The following is a 19330-nucleotide window of genomic DNA, read 5'->3' as shown; positions in this document are numbered from 1 at the left end:
GATTTCTGGCACTTGTAGCAAGCTCCTTGGGGAGGAGGTTCTGGAGGAACCCCTGGCAGCTGTGGTTCAGGCATTTGGACTTGTGTGCTGGAGACGTGGCTGGGGTTTGTCTCACAGTAGAGGCAAAGAATTGCAACTCAGAAATAAGTTGTTACTTGGTTGCCTCTACTCTATTATTGTACACTTTGAAGGTGAGGTTCATTAAGTCCTGTTGTGGGGTTTGATGGCCGGAATTTAATTTTTGGGGTTTTATTTAACATCAGGAGCAGATTGGGTAATAAAATGAAATGCATATTGAGAATAAGACGGCCTTCTGACTTTTCAGGGTCTAGGGCTGAAAAGTGTCTCAGGGTTGCTGCTAAATGGGCCATGAATTGGGCTGGCTTTTTCATATTTGATGAAAAAGAGCCTAAATGCTAACTGATTTGGAAGAGGTCAGATAAAGAAAAAGGAACATTAACCTTGACTATGCCTTTAGCTCTAGCCACTTTTTTTTTTTTTTTTTTTTTTTGAGACGGAGTCTCGCTGTGTCGCCCAGGCTGGAGTGCAGTGGCCGGATCTCAGCTCACTGCAAGCTCTGCCTCCCGGGTCTTTACGCCATTCTCCTGCCTCAGCCTCCCGAGTAGCCGGGACTACAGGCGCCCGCCACCTCGCCTGGCTAGTTTTTTGTATTTTTTAGTAGAGACAGGGTTTCACCGTGTTAGCCAGGATGGTCTCGAACTCCTGACCTCGTGATCCGCCCGTCTCGGCCTCCCAAAGTGCTGGGATTACAGGCTTGAGCCACCGCGCCCGGCCTCTAGCCACTTTTTTAAGAGAAAATTTCTGGGCAGGTGGGAGAAGGCTAGTCTCCAAAGGAAACTGTAAGCCAGAAACTGTAAGCCAGACCAGGTGTGAGGAGGGGAGGTGATAAAAGGATTACAGGGTAGTGGAGCGAAGGTAACTTGGCCTGGCGAGGAGGGAAGAGGTCAGATCGGTCTGTAGAAAAGGAAGATTAGAAAGACTCAGCAACGCTTGGGGTTGGGACTGAGGGGACAGGTGGGAGGGAAAGAAGGAAGATTTGGGAGGAGTTGCATTGGGAACAGAGACTAGGGAGGGACTGGATGTGTAAAAGAATGCCTGGATGTCAGGCATCTCAGACTATTTGCCCATTTTATGACGCGAATTATTTAGATCTTGTAGGATGGAAAAATCTAAAGTGCCATTTTCTGGCTATTTGGAGCTATTGTCAAGTTTGTATTGGGGCCAAGCGGTGTTGCAGAAGAAGATAAGACGTTTCGGTTTTAGGTCAGGTGTGAGTTGAAGAGGTTTTAAGTTCTTGAGAACACAGGCTAAGGGAGAAGAAGGAGGAATGGAGGAGGGTGGAAGATTGCCCATAGTGAAGGAGGCAAGCCCAGAGAAAAGAGAGAGTAGAGATACGGAGAGAAGGAGTTTGGGGATTCTCGTCCTCCAGAAAAGCGGGAAAGGGGTTGGGGAGCAGAAATAAAGTATTAGGTGCAAAAATAAGAGATCGGAGCGCAAAAATAAGAGCGGGCACAAAAATAAGAGGTCGGGGTTCTTGCCCCTCCCCCAGAAAAGCAGAGAAGGGGTAGAGACAGAGAAGGGATCGGGGTGTTTGCCCCTCCCCCAGAAAAGCAGAGAAGGGGTAGAGACAGGGAGGGTAGGGGTTTGGGTTCTTGCCCCTCCCCCAGAAAAGCGGGACTTGCCGCTTAGGGTGAAGGATCAAGGCAGGCGTCTCCACAGCATGGTCGGACACACCTGAAACGTGGGTGAGTAATCAGAGAGGCGTCCTTGCAATGATTAAACACCAAGGGAAGGCTGCCTTCCCCAGTCCGTGACCAGCGCAGGCTTTTTGGGTTCCACGGATAAAACGTGTCTCCTTTGTCTCTACCAGAAAATGAAAGGAATTGAAATTAAGAGAAGGGAGAGATTGAAGGGTGGTGCCAAGATTGAAAGGAGAAAGAGGTTGAGGGATAGTGAGAGAGGTTGCAGAAGAGAGCAAAAAGAGGCCGCTTACCCGATTTAAAATTGGTGAGATGTTCCTTGGGCTGGTTGGTCTGAGGACTAGGGGTCATAGGTGGATCTTTCTCAGGGAGCAAGGAGCAGGAGGACAGGGGACTGTTTGAGACCAGCCTGGCCAACATGGCGAAACCCTGTCTCTACTAAAAATACAAAAGATTAACTGGGCATAGTGGCATGCACCTGTAGTCCCAGCTACTCTAGAGGCTGAGGCAGGAGAATTGCTTGAACCTGGGAGAGGGAGGTTGAAATGAGCCGAGATCGTGCCACTGCACTTCAGCCTGGGTGACAGAGCAAGACTTTGTCTCTAAATAAAATAAATAAATAAATAAACATTGAAAACTGAATTTTGAGCTCCTGACCATGTCCGTAGATTGTACTCATATATATTTTGATGTCTACTAAGATTGATTCTTAGCGATTTTAAGTTAAAGTATTTTAAGTTAAAGTATTTATTGATCATCTACTGTATATCAGGTGCTGAGATAGGCACCAGCAATGCAGGGAACATATGGCACAGTCTCTCCTCTCAAGTAACTTTCACTCTCATGTATTAGGAAACCAATACATATGTGAATATAAGCTAGTATGATAGACATTGCAACAAGTAATTATTTACAGAAAACCTATTTTATAGGATTTTAAACTTAAAGTACTTTCCATCCTATTTCCATAAAAACCTATTGCATAACCTTAAAGAGATTCTCAGTTTGAAATCATGTAAACTGCAGTAGCATCTGCTGGTGAAATACTGCTTTGCATCTATTAGAATAGTCCAAACAATAGGGATAGAACTGCATTATTAGAGCTGTAAAAGGTACAATTCGGAAATCTCAGAAAAGAAGAGGAAGTTTTACGGTAGATGAATAAGATGGCATCTAAACTGTTCTCTTAAAGCTATTGAAGGTCTATGGATATCTCACAGCACAAAGTTCAAATATATGCCCACAATTCCTCATGCCACAAAATGTGACACTTTTCCAACCTCTTTTGGAAAAAGTTTCCAATTCTGTCTCTTGTAAGAGTACTTTTTAGGCCAGGCACGGTGGCTCATGCCTGTAATCCCAGCACTTTGGGAGGCCAAGGTGGGCGGATCATGAGGTCAGAAGATCAAGACCATCCTGGCTAACACAGTGAAACCCTGTCTCTAATAAAAAATGGAGCCTGAGGCAGAAGAATGGCATGAACCTGGGAGGAGGAGTTTGCAGTGAGCCAAGATCGCGCCACTGCACTCCAAGAGAGCGAGACTCCATCTCAAACAAGAGAGCGAGACTCCATCTCAAACAAATGAACAAACAAAACAGTACTTTTTATACCCACATATTCCCAATTTTGTAGTGCAAGCAAAGACAAGATGGGAAAGGGGCTTGCATTTGTTGATGCCAGCTTCTCTATGAATCAGGCCCTGCCCATTCATCCATGTTGGTTCTCTTTTGTCCCCACATCAGCCATAACACGTAGGCGTTAACCTCCATTGTACAAATGAGGAAACTGAAACTCTAAGAGAATATACAGTCTACCCAGAGACATGCAGCTTGTGTGTGTAAGACTTGGAATGAAAATCCAGGCTTTATGAGTCCCAAGTCCCCTTCTACCATATGGTTTCCATTTCATTTTTCAATCATCTTGGCTGGGATATGTCTGCCCTAAAAGATAGTAAGTAGGAATACTTGTCTCTATACCTTAACCTAACATCCATGGGCTTGCTCTTTGTATTTGGAGGTGTCAAAACATTACAATAGTTTGATTTTATTTGAACAGTGAATATTATACTACTCAGTCTAGAGATTTGTGACATCCCAGTCTAAACTAAATGATAGCAATGAAGCTTCTTCAAGGCGACCACTATCATTAATAAAGTAGAAATAAGTTGAATTTCTATGGAGTTGCTACTTCTGAATTTAAAGCTAGTTGATATTAAGTAGGTATTTTTAAAGATCGCTAAAATCTTTACTTGAATAATACCAACATTTTTAATTTTTTACATATTTATTTATGAAACATAGATGCAAATTTAAAACAGAATTTTTGCAAATTGTATTAAAATATATTAAACACATAATACATATGATCCAATAGAGTTTTTCACAGTAACTCAGTGTTAGTTTAAAATGTGAAATTCAATCAATGTAATTGACCATATAATACAGTATGTATGTTAGTATCATGTATATCAAAATTGGAAAGAAATAAATTTACCTTTGTTTTGTAACAAAATGAAATTAACATTTTAATTAATTTCAACTTTTAGTTTTGGTTCAGGAGGATACCTGTGCAGGTTTATTACATGGGTGTATTGTGTGATGCTGAGATTTGGGGTATGAATGATCCCATTGCCCAGGTGGTGAGCAGAGCACCCAATAGCTAGTTAAGGCCTGGCCCTCTTACCCTCCCTCCCCCCTCTAGTAGTCCCTGGTGTCTATTATTGCTAATTGTATGTCCATGTGTACCCCCTCATGACTGAGAGCATGCAGTATTTGGTTTTCTGTTCCTGTGTAAGTTTGCTTATGGTGTCCTCTAGCTGCACCCATGTTGCTACAAAGGACATGATTCTGTTCTTTTTACAGCTGCATAGCATTCCATGCTGTATGTGTACCATATTTTCTTTTCCTAGTCCATTGTTGATGGGCACTTAGGTTGATTTCATGTCTTTGCTATTGTGAATAGTGCTTCAATGAACATACCAGCGCATGTGTCTTTTTGGTAGAATAGTTTAGTTTCCTTTGGATATATGTGCAGTAATGGGATTGCTGAGTCAAATGGGAGTTCAGTTTTGAGTTCTTTGTGAAGTCTGAAAAAAGCTTTCCACAGTGGCTAATTTCCCATTCCCACCAACAGTGTATAAACATTCCCCTTTCTCCTCAGCCTCACCAGCCTCTGTTATTTTTTGACTTTTTAATAGTAGCCACTGTGACTATTGTGAGATGGTATCTCATTGTAGCTGTGATTTGCATATCTCTGATGGCTACTGATAGTTATGTTCATTGGCTTCTTTTTTTTGAGCTGAAGTCTCACTCTTGCCCAGGCTGGAGTGCAATGGCATGATCTCAGCTCGCCACAACCTCCGTCTGCCTGGTTCAAATGATTCTCCTGCCTCAGTCACTTGAGTAACTGGGATTACAGGCACCCACCACCATGCCTGGCTAATTTTTGTATTTTTAGTAGAGGCGGTGTTTCACCATGTTGGCCAGGCTGGTCTCTAACTCCTAACCTTGTGATCTGCCTGCCTCGGCCTCCCAAAGTTCTGGGATTACAGGCATGAGCCACTGCGCCTGGCCTTGTTGCCTTCTTCTATGTCTTCTTTTGAGAAGTGTCTCTACATGTCTTTTACCTACTTTTTAATGGGGTTGTTTTATGCTTGCTGAATTTATTTCCTTATAGATTTGGATAGTAGACTTTCATCAGATGCATAGTTTGTGAATATTTTCTCCCATTCTGTAGGTTGTCTGTTTACTCTGTTGATAGTTTATCTTGCTGTGCAGAAGCTCTTTAGTTAGGTCCTGGCCTGGCATGGTGGCTCATGCCTCTAATCCCAGCATTTTGGAAGACAGAGGTAAGATGATCGCTTGGTCCCAGGAGTCTGAGACCAGCCTAGGCAACATGGTGAAAACTCATCTCTAAAAAACAAACAAAAAAAAAAGAAAGGAAAAATAATAAGCCAGGCATGGTGGTGTGCACCTCTGGGAGGTGAATCACTTGAGCCCAGAAGGAGGAGGTTGCAGTGAGCCGAGATTGTGCCACTGCACTTCAGCCTGGGAGACAGCATGGCACACTACCCTGCCACAGAAAGTTTTAGTTAGGTCCCCATTATCAATTTTTGTTTTTGTTGCAATTGCTTTTGAGGACTTAGTCATAAATTCTTTCACAAGGTGGATGTCCAGAATGGTATTTCCCAGACTTTCTTGAATTCTTATAGTTTGAGGTTGACATTTAAATCTTTAATCCGTTTTAATTTTCTAATATAGTGAAAGGAAAGGTTCCTGTTTCATTCCACCTATGGCTGGCCAGTTTTCCCAGCACCATTTACTGATTAGGGAGTCCTTTCTTCAATGCTTATTTTTGTCGACTTTGTCAAAGATCAGATGGCTGTAGGTGTGTGGATTTATTTCTGAGCTCTTTATTCTGTTCCATTGGTCTCTGCTAATATCAGTGTCATGCTGTTTTGGGTACTGTAGGCTTATAGTATAGTTTGAAGTCAAGTAATGTAATGCTTCCAGCTTGGTTCTTTTTGCTTAGGATTGCTTTGGCTATTTGGGCTCTTTTTTGATTCCATGCAAATTTTAGAATAGTTTCTGCTGTGAAAAATGATGGTAGTAATTTGATAGGAATAGCATTGAATCATAGATTGCTTTGGGCAGTATGGCCATTTTAACGATATCGATCCTTCCATTCCATGAGCGTGGCATGCTTTTTCATTTAGCAAACCTTTTTTAGATCAAATGATGTATTATATAAATGTTTACAGATGGCAAATAAAACCCTCACTAAAATGATAAGGTCATTATCTCTGCTATTTCTTTTTTTTTTTTTTTTTTTTTTTGGAGACAGAGTCTCGCTCTGTCGCCCGGGCTGGAGTGCAGTGGCGCGATCTTGGCTCACTGCAAGCTCCGCCTCCCGGGTTTACGCCATTCTCCTGCCTCAGCCTCCCGAGTACCTGGGACTACAGGCGCCCGCCACCTCGCCCGGCTAGTTTTTTGTATTTTTTAGTAGAGACGGGGTTTCACCGTGTTAGCCAGGATGGTCTCGATCTCCTGACCTCGTGATCCGCCTGTCTCAGCCTTCCAAAGTGCTGGGATTACAGGCTTAAGCCACCGCGCCCGGCCTCTGCTATTTCTTTGGAAAAAAAAAAGAAAGAAGTATATTGAATGGCAACTGTAGGTATTAGGCAACCAGTATCATGTTTCAGGGACACCAACTGACTTAAAGAAGTAGATGACATTTTCAAAGATGAATGCATCATTAACGTGCCTATAGCACAGATTAGCAATTAGTGTATTCAGACTCCAGCTGCATCTACTTCTGAGACAGGGTCTCACTCTGTTGCCCAGGCAGGAGTGCAGTGGCATGATCATGGCTCACAAAACCTCAACCTCCCAGGCTCTAGTGATCGTCTGGCCTCAGCCTCCTAAGTAGCTGGGACTACAGGTCCAGAGACCAAAATGTCTGACGGCCTAAAATGAGGCTGCAATATCACTTATGGCTCATGTCTTAATTCAAGGAAATTTCAGAAAGGGGTCAAACCTTAAAGATAAATGTAAGCTGGGTGTGGAGGCACATGTCCGTAGTCCCAGCCACTCAGGAGGCTGAGGCAGGAGGATCCCTTGAGCTCAGGAGTTTAAGACCAGCCTGGCCACCAACAGGCCTGGCTAATTAAAAAAATATATATTTGTAGAGATGGAGTCTTAAGTTGCCCAGACTGGTGCATTTCCATTTTGACATAAAGACTGAGGACTTTATAAAAGGAATAGCATTTTTAAGGGAATCTGATCTGGAAGTCAGAAGACTCAAGTTCCATGAACAGTTTGTTTATTCTCCCCATTCTTTCCAAAGATATCTAATATTATGCTGCTCAATTTGTTTCTAACAGTGTGACTTTGGGAAAAAATTTATACATCTTAGGTTTTCTATCTGTAAAATAAAAATCATAGTTACTTGTTTTCTTCCTAAAAATATTATAAATTCAACAAAAATTCCTGGTAGACTCACTTGCATGCAATGTGATTTATTAGTTTTTGTGTTTTGTTTGCTTTTTGTTGTAACCATACAGCCAACCTTCATGCTCTTCTCCCTTCTTATGCTTTATTATTGCCCTCTCCACAAGGCTTGACTCTGATTTAAGAAAAACAGACACCTGTTGAATTTTTATGGAATAGAGGAGCTGTGGGAAAGAAATGGGTGGAAGAGTCATGGGGTTAAAATGAGGGTCAGGAGAAGACAGGTCAGAGGATGGGATTTTGACCCTTTATAAAGGCTTGTGTGGCTAATTTATGGAAATTTATGGAAACACTCAACTAGAAACTTGTATCACTTACTAGGCTGGCACCATCTCTCTCAGTTCCCATCATGCTGGCTACAAGGAATTTTTGCTAGAAACAAAAAGCAAAAAGCAAATTACAAAATTACAAATCACAGATGATCTACAACAGATTGATTTTAGTGAATTTCATGGCTTCAAGGTGTCATCACTTAAATACCATGATGAATGCTTTATATAACAATAATCTCACTCTCCCTGCCACTCAGTATCCCTGTCACTACCACATCTGCTCAGGAGGCTGCATTCCACTTCCTGGCCCATCATAGAGTCTGGCGCCCTCCACTGGTAAAGCCACCTCTTCCCTGGCCTGGGCTTTGGAGTGGAAGACTTGTGTACCTGTCATGAGCACTCAAGCCATAAGCAGCAGGTCTGAGCAGAAGGCAGATGGCCCTTCTCCACCAGGTGGGAGATTTATCTTGCGATAAGTTCATGTCAGGCAGTGCATCCTATCCTCAGTGGAAATATTTCTCATCTCTCCAGGAGACTGACCAGGTAATAAAGCCCTGGGAGGCAATGATCAAATTATCTAGAGACCCTCAGAGTGGAACAGTAATCACTGCTGATTTTCCTCCCATCTCCTATCCCAGATGAAACTCTGTGATTGTGAAACAGCACAAAGTCTAGGCGCCTTGGGAGCAGGCTTCGCTTCTCCAAGGTCAGCACAGGGTCAGCAGAAATGACCAGGAGATATGCAGTGAAGGGACCAGATGGTAGGGGACACATGTCTTTGATGAATGTCTACCCAGCATCAGTGTCTTCATATACGGAGGGCATAGGCCTGGGAAGAAATTCAGTGATTCAGCCCCAGGTGGATGCCTTTCTCTGTCCTAGGTCCCCAGAGGGCCAGATTTGTCCTGTTGAGTCTCCAGAGGAGTTGGTAGGAAAGTGTGAATCCCTGTCTTGAACTTGCACCCACAGCAACCTCCCCTGATCAGCAGAGGGTGAACTAACTTGAATTACACTTGAATTTCTTAGGAGAGCAGGTCACAAATGGCAAATGGTGGTCCAGAGACTGGAGTATCCGACGGTCTAAAATGAGCCTGCCATATTACTTAGGGTACATGCCTTAACACAAATTTCAAAAAGGGTCAAACCCTTGTTTAAAGATAAATGTCAGCTTGGTGTGGAGGCACATGTCTATAGTCCCAGCTACTCAGGAGGCTGAAGTGGCAGGATCCCTTGAGCTCAGGAGTTCAAGACCAGCCTGCGCAACATAGGAAGATCCTATCTCAATTTTTAAAAAGAAAAAAATAGATAAACTTAAGCATATTAAAATTTTAAAGAGGGCATTTGAACAAACAGAGTTTCCTGGATCAGGCAGCTCCAAACTGGAAGTGATTGGAGGATATACTAAAGGTGTTTGTAGGGAATGTTTTATAGGGTGAATGTAGAAGCAAACTAGAGAAATTATTTGATTGGCAAAAATTTGTGCAATTGCATTATTTGAACTATCCCGGTGGAAGGTCTCTCATCACAAAGCTAATACTCAGCTGGCCACTTGTGACGGGTGAAGCTTGGTTCATTTTGTCTATGTAGGAACCCAGGCCATGGGAGCTATCTCAGCCTAATGCTCTCCCATGAAGTTATTTTACACCTTCTCTCTGTGTCAGTGTAAGTGGGGGTCTTCCCCACGAGGGTTCTTACCACCCTATTTCCCTCAGCAAAGTGAAACTGTCCCTTTTGCCTCTGTAGGCAATCTTCTGAACAAGGTTTTCCTAATAATCTTAATTCATATTATTTTATCTTATCCTCTTCTCTGTACCTTGTTTACATGTTTCTGGAACACTTGTGTGTCTTGCACGCATTCCCTGCATTATTTAGGCAATCCTAAAACAAGACTTCTAGGATGGATTGGTAAAGAACTGCTGACATATTGAACCCTCTCTCTTTGTACCTGGAACTTTCATAATTATCTTAGTTCTCCAGGCCAATTTTGCAATTATCTTTGTTCTCCGCTTCAAAATACATTTACCTCTGACAGAAGTTGAGCACATAAAAGGGACATTGTCCAGTGGTACATATGAGGCAGGAGACATGATATACTTAAAATTATAAACTAAAAGTTTTCTGACACCAAAAGCATGGGCAACACTTGAATTTCGTAGGAGAGCAGATCACAAATGGCAAATGGTGGTCCAGAGATCAAATTGTCCGACGGTCTAAAATGAGCCTGCCATATCACTTAGAGTACATGCCTTAACACAAATAAATTTCAAAAAGGGGTCAAACCCTTGTTTAAAGATAAATGTAAGCTGGTGTGGAGGCACATATGTGCAGTCCCAGCTACTCAGGAGGCTTGAAAGTAAAGCCCATCCTCTGACCTGTCTTCTCCTGACCCTGGTTTTAACCCCATGACTCTTCCACCTGTTTCTTTCCCACAGTTCCTCTATTCCATAAAAATTCAACTGGTGTCTGTTTTTCTTTACTCAGAGTCAAGCCCTCTGGAGACGGCAATAATAAAGCATGGGAAGGGAGAAGAGCATGAAGGTTGGCTGTATGGTTACAACAAAAAGCAAACAAACAACAATTTACTTGAAAGTAAATTGGATTTCATCAAAATTTAAAACTTGTGTAATCAAAGGCAACTTGCAGAATGGAAAAAAAATTTCAAATGATATCTTTGATAAGGCATCAATATCCAGAATATATAAAACATTCCTACAGCTCAGCAATAAATAAACAACCCAACTAAAAAATAGGCAAAGGACTTACATAGACATTTTCCCAAAGAAGATACACAAATGGCCATGAAACACATGAAAGATGCTCAACATCACTGATTAAGGAAATGCAAATCAACACCACAATAAGATACCACTTCATACTCATTCAGACGGCAATCATCAAAAATCCAGGAAATAGTAAGTGTTGGTGAAGTTGTAGCCAATCAGAACTCTTGTGCATTGCTAGTGGACTCTACATTGCTATAGTCATAATGGAAAAGAGTACAGCGGTTCCTAAATTTTTTTTTAAAAATAAGGAACCTAGGCTGGGTGCGGTGGCTCATGCCTGTAATCCCAGCACTTTGGGAGGCTGACGTGGGGAGATCACAAGGTCAGGAGTTCGAGACCAGCCTTACCAACAAAGTGAAATCCCGTCTTTACTCAAAATATAAAAATTAGCCACGCGTTGAGGTGTGTGCCTGTAATCCTAGCTACTCAGGAGGCTGAGGTAGCAGAATCACTTGAACCTGGGAGGCGCAGGTCTCAGTGAGCTGAGATCATGCCACTTCACTCTAGCCTGGGCAACAGAGAGAGATTCCATCTCAAAAATAAATTAAAAATGGAACCTAGAATTACCGTATGAGTCAGCAAGTCAACTTCTGGGTTTAAACCCACAAAACTTGAAAGCAGGGACTTCAACAGATATTTGCAAAGTTATGTGCATAACAACATTATTCATGATAGCCAAAAGGTGGAAGCAGTCATTGACAGGGAAATAGATGAACAAAATGTGGTACAGACATACAGTGGGATATTACTTAGCCTTAAAAAGGGACATTCTGACACATGCTACAACATGGATGAACCTTGATATAATGCTAAGTGAAAGAAACTGGATACAAAAAACTAATACTGCATGACTCCACTTATACGAGGTATCTAGAGTGTCATATTCATAGAAACCAAAAGTAGAATGATGGTTCCCAGGTACTTGGAGGAGAGAGTAATGATGGGATATTGTTTAATGGGTACAGAGTTTCAGTTTCAGAAATTAAAAAGGAAAAAGCTCTAGAGATGATGGATGGTGGTGATGATTGTACAATCAGGTGACTGTATTTAGTGACATTGAACTATGCACTTAAAAATGGTTAAAATGGCAAATTTTATGTTACGTATATTTTGCCACAATAAAAATTAAAACTTTTTAAAATTAAAAGCTTTACAATTAATTAAAATAAACGTAATTAAATCTATTTTAAAATTAAAGCTAAAATGAATTCTCCCTCAATCCCAATAACTATGTGCCAAAGGTGCTATTTCTGCTCTGATCTTTCCACCTACTGTCAATATCCATGTGTGACTGTTTGGTTAGTTCATAAAATAAACTTGAATGAACATTAAATTTTTCTAATTCTGTTACTCTATCCACCAGCTACATTCTACATCTTACAACTTGCAGACCACACCTGATACAGATGAATCACTTTTCTGCTCCCTCTCTCAATTTTCTCTAGTATCTGTGACTTATATACCACCTCCTGCTGCTCTAGGTCCAATCTCTGTGCAGTTGGCTGTCTTGGTATTGGTAACTCTTGACCTGGGTAAGCAAGAAACCCAATGAAATTGATATTTTCTCTTTGAAGGTGACCCTGGAATAGGAGAATCTTTGGGTGGTCCAGCCATGTCCATTTGTTCCTATTAACAATTTTAAATATTTTCTGGCTTAGGTCTTTAAAAAAGGAGAATTTTATTTAATTTTTTATTTTTATTTTATTTATTTATTTGAGATGGAGTCTTGCTCTGTCACCCAGGCTGCAGTGCAGTTGTGCAATCTTGGCTCACTGCAACCTCCTCCTCCCTGGTTCAAGCAATTCTCCTGTCTCAGCCTCCAAAGTATCTGGGATTACAGGTGCGTGCCACCACGCCTGGCTAATTTTTTGCTTTTTTAGTAGAGACGGGATTTCACCGTGTTAGCCAGGATGGTCTCGACCTCCTGACCTCATGATCCGCTTGCCTCGGCCTCCCAAAGTGCTGGGATTACAGGTGTGAGCCACCACACCCGGCCTAAAGAAAGAGAATTTTACTAATTTATCAGCTGAATCAGCATTTACAGGGGCTTATGAAGCATTTGCCATTGTTTAGGGTTGCAGTGAGGAAAATGTGAAACACTTGATGAAAATCTTTCATGAAACCTGGTCTCTGTCCAACAGCTTGGCTATGTGAGAATAGCTTTTATAACACGACAACTCTAAAAATAAAACCATTTTCAAGTTAAAGCTGTCCTTCCAGTTGCTGTTTCAAACCTTATCCCAAGAACTGAGGTGTCATTCAGTAAAAGACAACTATAGGCTTCTCAACAATAAGGCTAAGTACTTGTTTTATGTTTTCTGATGAATTTATTTCTTGTCTTTGAGTTTACAATGACAGCTATAAAAGTGGTTGTCAATAATATTGCTATAATTTAATTTCTAATAGAATGAGTGTTCTGTGTATGTGTTAGAGCTATGATATTTTTAATAATACCAGAATGTATTTTGTACTCTATGATGATATTAGTGAACTGTATTCTCAGCAGTATTTTGCAATGCTTCAGACTATTAATACACCTCTCTGTGTTTTTGGCTGGATGCTGTGGCTCACGCCTGTAATCCCAGCACTTTCAGAGGCTGAGACAAGTGGATCACTCAAGCTCAGGAGGAGTTCGAGACCAGTACGGGCAATATTGCGAAGGCCTCTCTCTACTAAAAATACAAAAATTAGCTGGGCGTGGTGGCGGGCACCTGTAATCCCAGCTACTTGGGAGGCTGAGGCAGGAGAATCGTTTGAACCTAGGAGGCGGAGGTTGCAGTGATGGAGATAACACCATTGCAGCCTGGGCAACAAGAGGGAAATTCTATCTCAAAGGAAAAAAAAAAAAGAAAAAAAAGTAAATCGTAAGATCAGGCACAGTGGCTCATGCCTGTAATCCTAGCACTTAGGGAGGCTGAGGTGAGAGGATCACCTGAGGTCGGGAGGTGGAGACCAGCCTGACCAACATGGAGAAACCCCATCTCTACTAAAAATACAAAATTAGCCGGGTGTGGTGATGCATGTCTGTAATTCCAGCTACTCAGGAGACTGAGGTAGGAGAATCTCAAACCAGGGAGATGGAGGTTGTGGTGAGCTGAGATTGTGCCTTTGCACTCCAGCCTGGGCAACAAGAGCGAAACTATGTATCAAAATAAAAATAAAAATAAAAATAAAAGAGTGAATAGTATTCTCGTGTGTGTGTGTGTGTGTGTGTGTGTGTGTATGTGTATATATATCACATTTTCTTTATCCATTCACCCAATGCTGGCCTCCTAGGTTGCTTCCATACCTTAGCTATTATGAAGAATGCTGCAGTGAATATGGTAGTGCAGTTATCTCTTCTGTATGCTGATTTCAATTCCTTTAGCTATATACCCACAGGTAGGATTGCTGGAACATACAGTAGTTCTATTGTTTCTCTGATGAATCTCCATATTATTTTCCATAATGCCTACATTAATTTACAATAGGAAATGTTACTTTTGATGCTGTTGGGAATTAACTGATTTATTCAATAAATTGTGTAAGGTACATTGACTAATAGTGTGTAGGAGTGAAGTTATATTTACTGAATTCTGTTTTGACATATAGTCAAAACAGACTGAATAATTAAATCTAAAAATGATCTGGAGAAAACCTTGGTTTTTGTTTTGGTTTTTGCTTTTGTTTATTGAGATGGCATCTCACTCGTTGCCCAGGCTTGAGTGCAGTGGCACGGTCTCGACTCACTGCAACCTCTGTCTCCCGGGTTCAAATGACTCTCCTGCCTCAACCTCCCAAGTAGCTGGGATTACAGGTGCATGCCACCACACCTGACTAATTGTATATATTTTAAAATATTAACTTAGGAATAGATTTTTCTAAGCTAAACTGAAGAGAAATGCTAAGGAAATAGTGAGATTTGACTTGATAATTATGTGTCTCAATGAATCAGCCAAATAAAAAAATGGAAACAGGCCAGGGGCAGTAGTGCATGCCTGTCATTTCAGCACTTTGTGAGACCAAGATGGGCAGATCGCTTGAGTCCAGGAGTTTGAGACCAGCCTGAAGAACACATCAAAACCCCATCTCTAAAAAAAAAATACAAAAATTAGCCAGGCATGGTGGCTCTAACCTGTAGTCCCCGCTACTTGGGAGGCTGAGGCAGGAGGATCACCTGAGCCTGGAGATGTCGAGGCTGCAGTGACATGTGATCATGCCACTGCACTTCCAGCCTAGATGACAGAGTGAGACCCTGGCCCAAAGAAACTAAACTAAAATGAAATGAAAACAAATACAAGATAAAAATTGTTTGACTTATTTTAACACATAGTATGATGAACACACATAGTTTGTCAATCAAACTCATGGTCATTAGTCTAAAGGAAATAGAAATGACTATAAATTCAAAACCATTTACATTAGAAATACAAATCATCATCAGTTTATCAGACTCACAATTACTTGACCTTTTAAGAATTCATCCTGCTCTCCATAATGAATAAGAAAATATTGATAACTCTTTTTCCCTTAACTTAGCCCTTTGTGCTCCTGAATCTCTGAATTTGTGTTCACATCTTAATTTTTTGTAATTATTTTCTGTAGCATTTTCTCTTCAGTCGAAACATCTCCTATATTCTCTTTACACTTTTGCACAAATGACCCAATTTTTTGTAAGCATCATTGATGAGTTCCATCTGTGTAATGATAGTTTAATGATAAATTATCAATGTGGTTTCCCTCCTGTCTTGATCATTATCCAAGTGACTCTTCTTGGTTTAGCAACAGGCCAGGAGGTATCTATGACATTTTGTTCAGGTTAAACAGTAAGAAGAAAACAAAATCTGCATTCTTTTTTTCATATTTTAAACACAAGTCAACAAATAATTTGAAAGGACCCATGATTAGACAGTGAGGATTTTATGCTCCCTCAAGAGTAATTGAGATTGTTTAATTATATGGAAGAATGAGCATATCTCAAAGGGAAGCAAGAAAACATAATATTTAGATGACAGAATCATTAAGAAATGGCTTTGCACCCTGGCTACACCACTGTACACAGGAAATATCAGGGTGCAGTGGTGCATGCCTGTAATCCCAGCACTTCGGGAGGCTGAGGCGGGTGGATCACCAGGTCAGGAGTTCAAGACCAGTCTGATGAACATGGTGAAACCCCATCTCTACTAAATACAAAAAATTAGCCAGGTGTGGTGGTGCATGCCTGCAATCCCAGCTACTTGTAAGGCTGCGGCAGGAGAATCACTTGAACCCATGAGGCAAATATTGCAGTGAGATGAGGTCATGCCGTTGTACTTCAGCCCGGGCAACAAGAGCAAAACTCTGTCAAAAAAAAAAAAAAAAAAAAAAAAAAAGTTACTGCCCCACAAACCTTTTACATAGGATGACGAAGGATTCCAGAGCCCATGCAACCTCTAGGGGCTCCTACCCCTGCCACACCACACATATATCTTGCCTGTTACAGAGAAGAAAATGCCCAGTAAATTAATATCACAATCATTGGCACATACCCACCAAAAGACTCAAATTAAAATTTTGACAAAATTAAGTGTCAACAAGAATGCGAAGATTTGGGAATTATCAGACCTTGGAAGACTGTCTCTTGGTGTGTTAACACTGGGATAAAACCAATAATACCAAGTAAAACTGAAGGTATGTTTATCCTGTGACCTATGGTTTCATCTATTGCTTTATAGTGTACATAAATACACACTAATGGTAGCCAAATAGAAATACAAAAGTGTTCGCAACAGCATCACTTGTAACTGACAAAAATGAATACGACCCACATGTCCATCAACAATGAAGGGATACACACTAGTGTACTGTATTTTTTATTATATATTTTTTGAGACAGAGTCTCGCTTAGTCTCCCAGGTTGGAGTGCAGTGGCGTGATCTCAGCTGACTGCAATCTCTGCCTCCCGAGTTCAAGTATTTCTCCTATCTTAGCCTCCTGAGTAGCTGGGATTACAGGTGCACGCTGCCACTTCTGGCAAAGTTTTGTATTTTTAGTGGAGACGTGGTTTCACCATGTTGGTGAGGCTGGTCTGAAACTCCTGACCTCAGGTGATCCACCTGCCTTGGCCTCCCAAAGTACTGGGATTACAGGTGTGAGCCACTTCGCCTAGCTTTTTTTTTTTTTTTTTTTTTTTGAGACTGAGTCTCACTCTGTTGCCCAGGCTGGAGTAGAGGGCACAATCTGGGTTCACTACAACTTCCACCTCCCAGGTTCAAGTGATAATCCTGCCTCAGTCTCCCAAGTACCTGGGATTACAGGTACACATCACCACACCTAATTTTTTTTTAAGACAGAGTCTTGCTTTGTCACCCATGTTGGAGTGCAGTGGCCTAATCTCAGCTCATTGCAACCTCCACCTCGCGGGTTCAAGGGATTCTCCTGCCTCAGCCTCCTGAGTAGCTGGGACTACAGGTGCATGCTGCCACGCCTGGCTAATTTTTGTATTTTTAGTAGAAGTGGGGTTTCTCCATGTTGGCTAGGCTGGCCTGGAACTCCTGATATCAAGTGATCTGCTTGCCTCGGCCTCCCAAAGTGCTGGGATTATAGGTGTCAGCCACCGTGCCTGGCTGGTGGTATACTGTTCTAATAGAATGCAGACACAATGCTAAGTGTGAATCTTAAAAACTTAATATTGAGTAAAAGAAGGCAGCTGCAGCAAGATACAGACTATTACTCCAATTATGTAAAAGAACCACCAGGCAAAATCAGACTTTAGGCATATTAAAAATATGTAATAAGGACACTGAGGTCAGGAGTTCAACACCAGCCTGGCCAACATGCAAAACCCCGTCTCTACTAAAAATACAACAATTATCCAGGAGTGGTGGCAGGTAGCCCGTGCCTGTAATCCCAGCTACACAGGAGACTGAGGCTGCAGTGAGCCAAGATCACATCATTGCACTCCAGCCTGGGTGAAACAGCGAGGCTCCATCTCAAAAAAAAAAAAAAAAAAAAAAAAAAAAAAAAAAAAAGAGAGAGCGAGAGAAAAGAAAAGAAAGAAAATACATAATAAAATTACAAAGAGAAGCAAGGAGAAGATGGCAGATATCCACCGCTGGAAGTGGTGGGTCAGGCCTGTAATTTCAGCACTTCGGGAGGACAAGACGGGAGGATCATGAGATCAGGAGTTCAAATTCAGCCTGGCTAGCACGGTGAAACCCCAAGTCTAAAAACAAAAAGAAAAGAAAACACTTTGGCCAGGAGTGGGGGCTCACACCTCTACTTCCAGCACTTTGGAAGGTGGAGGCAGGAGGATTGCTTGAGCCCAGGAGTCCAAGGACAGCCTACAGTCTGAGTGACATAGTGAGACACTATCTCCATAAAAAAAGAAAAGGCCAGGAGGTGGACGTGGCAGTGAGCTGAGATCTCGCCATTGCACTCCAGCCTGGGCAACAGGCTGAGACTCCATCTCCAAAAAAAAAAAAAAAAAAAAAATAAGATAAAGAAAATAATTTATGAAAGTAGGCACAACATTTAAAGTGAGCTACTGAATGGGGCGTGAGAGAGAAAAGGTTACTTACCATTTTTATACCTATTGAATTGTATAACCTATGTAAGCATTACAAATTTAAATGTGCAATAATGCAGATAACTGAAATGTGGGTATGCTTTGATGAGGACTTTGCATTTCCCATTTGCTCAAATTCCTCATGATTCTAGATGCAAATGAATAGAAATGCAAAATGTAAGGAGACACAGGACTTCTGATAGCCCTTTCTTCTTTCCACGTTTTGTGTCTCTGCCTGTAGTTTACCTTATGAGTCCATATGGCTAATGAGCAAAATATTTTTCTGATGGATACCTGTGAACAAGCATTACCAAGTTAAAGATATTTCTGAATCTTGCACATCTTATTCACAGGGAAGCCTACTCATGCATAATAAAGCAGAGATGAATGCAAAAGGTTGCCACATAGATAATCAATTTCTAGTGAGCAATAATTAGAGGTAATGTAAAATGAGACAATTACTGCTTTTCATCATATCTTGAAAGAACTCCTACAGTCAATGATTTTGAAAAAAAAAAATCTAAGTTCACTCTTTTATTTTCTATAATGAGAAGATATTATCCAGTAAAAGTTCAAGAGTCAAATCTGAAGGCAGCTTATCTGACCTGGCCACATGGTCTTACCACTTATTAAACATAGCTTTCTACACACTAACCTCTCCAGACCTCGGATCTTCAACTCTCTACAATGGAAGCCTAGTAGTAGTTACCTCTAGAACTGCAGCTGAGCATTTTAGGAAAGGAACAAATACACACATGATATAGTCAGATTGTGAACCCAGCATAGCCCAGAATACAAAAATTTCTCAGTAAGAGAGATCCTCAAGAGAAAAATGAGATGTAGCCTGTCTCAGTGGTCTTTCATGTGGCAAATGAAAAGTGAAAGTCCATAATGAGAAAGACATGGGCAGCCAGGGACACCATCCATTCAATGTAGATTCTGCAGACTAGCCTGGTTTGGGTGGGGATGTGGCTGTGAGGCAGAAGGCGGTGCGGGGCCCTGGCTGGCCACTGCAGGTGT

The sequence above is a fragment of the Macaca nemestrina genome, chromosome 17 (genome assembly GCF_043159975.1).
Source record: "Macaca nemestrina isolate mMacNem1 chromosome 17, mMacNem.hap1, whole genome shotgun sequence".
In the NCBI taxonomy this organism is placed as follows: Eukaryota; Metazoa; Chordata; class Mammalia; order Primates; family Cercopithecidae; genus Macaca; species Macaca nemestrina.
Note: the sequence above shows the minus strand (reverse complement) of the source record.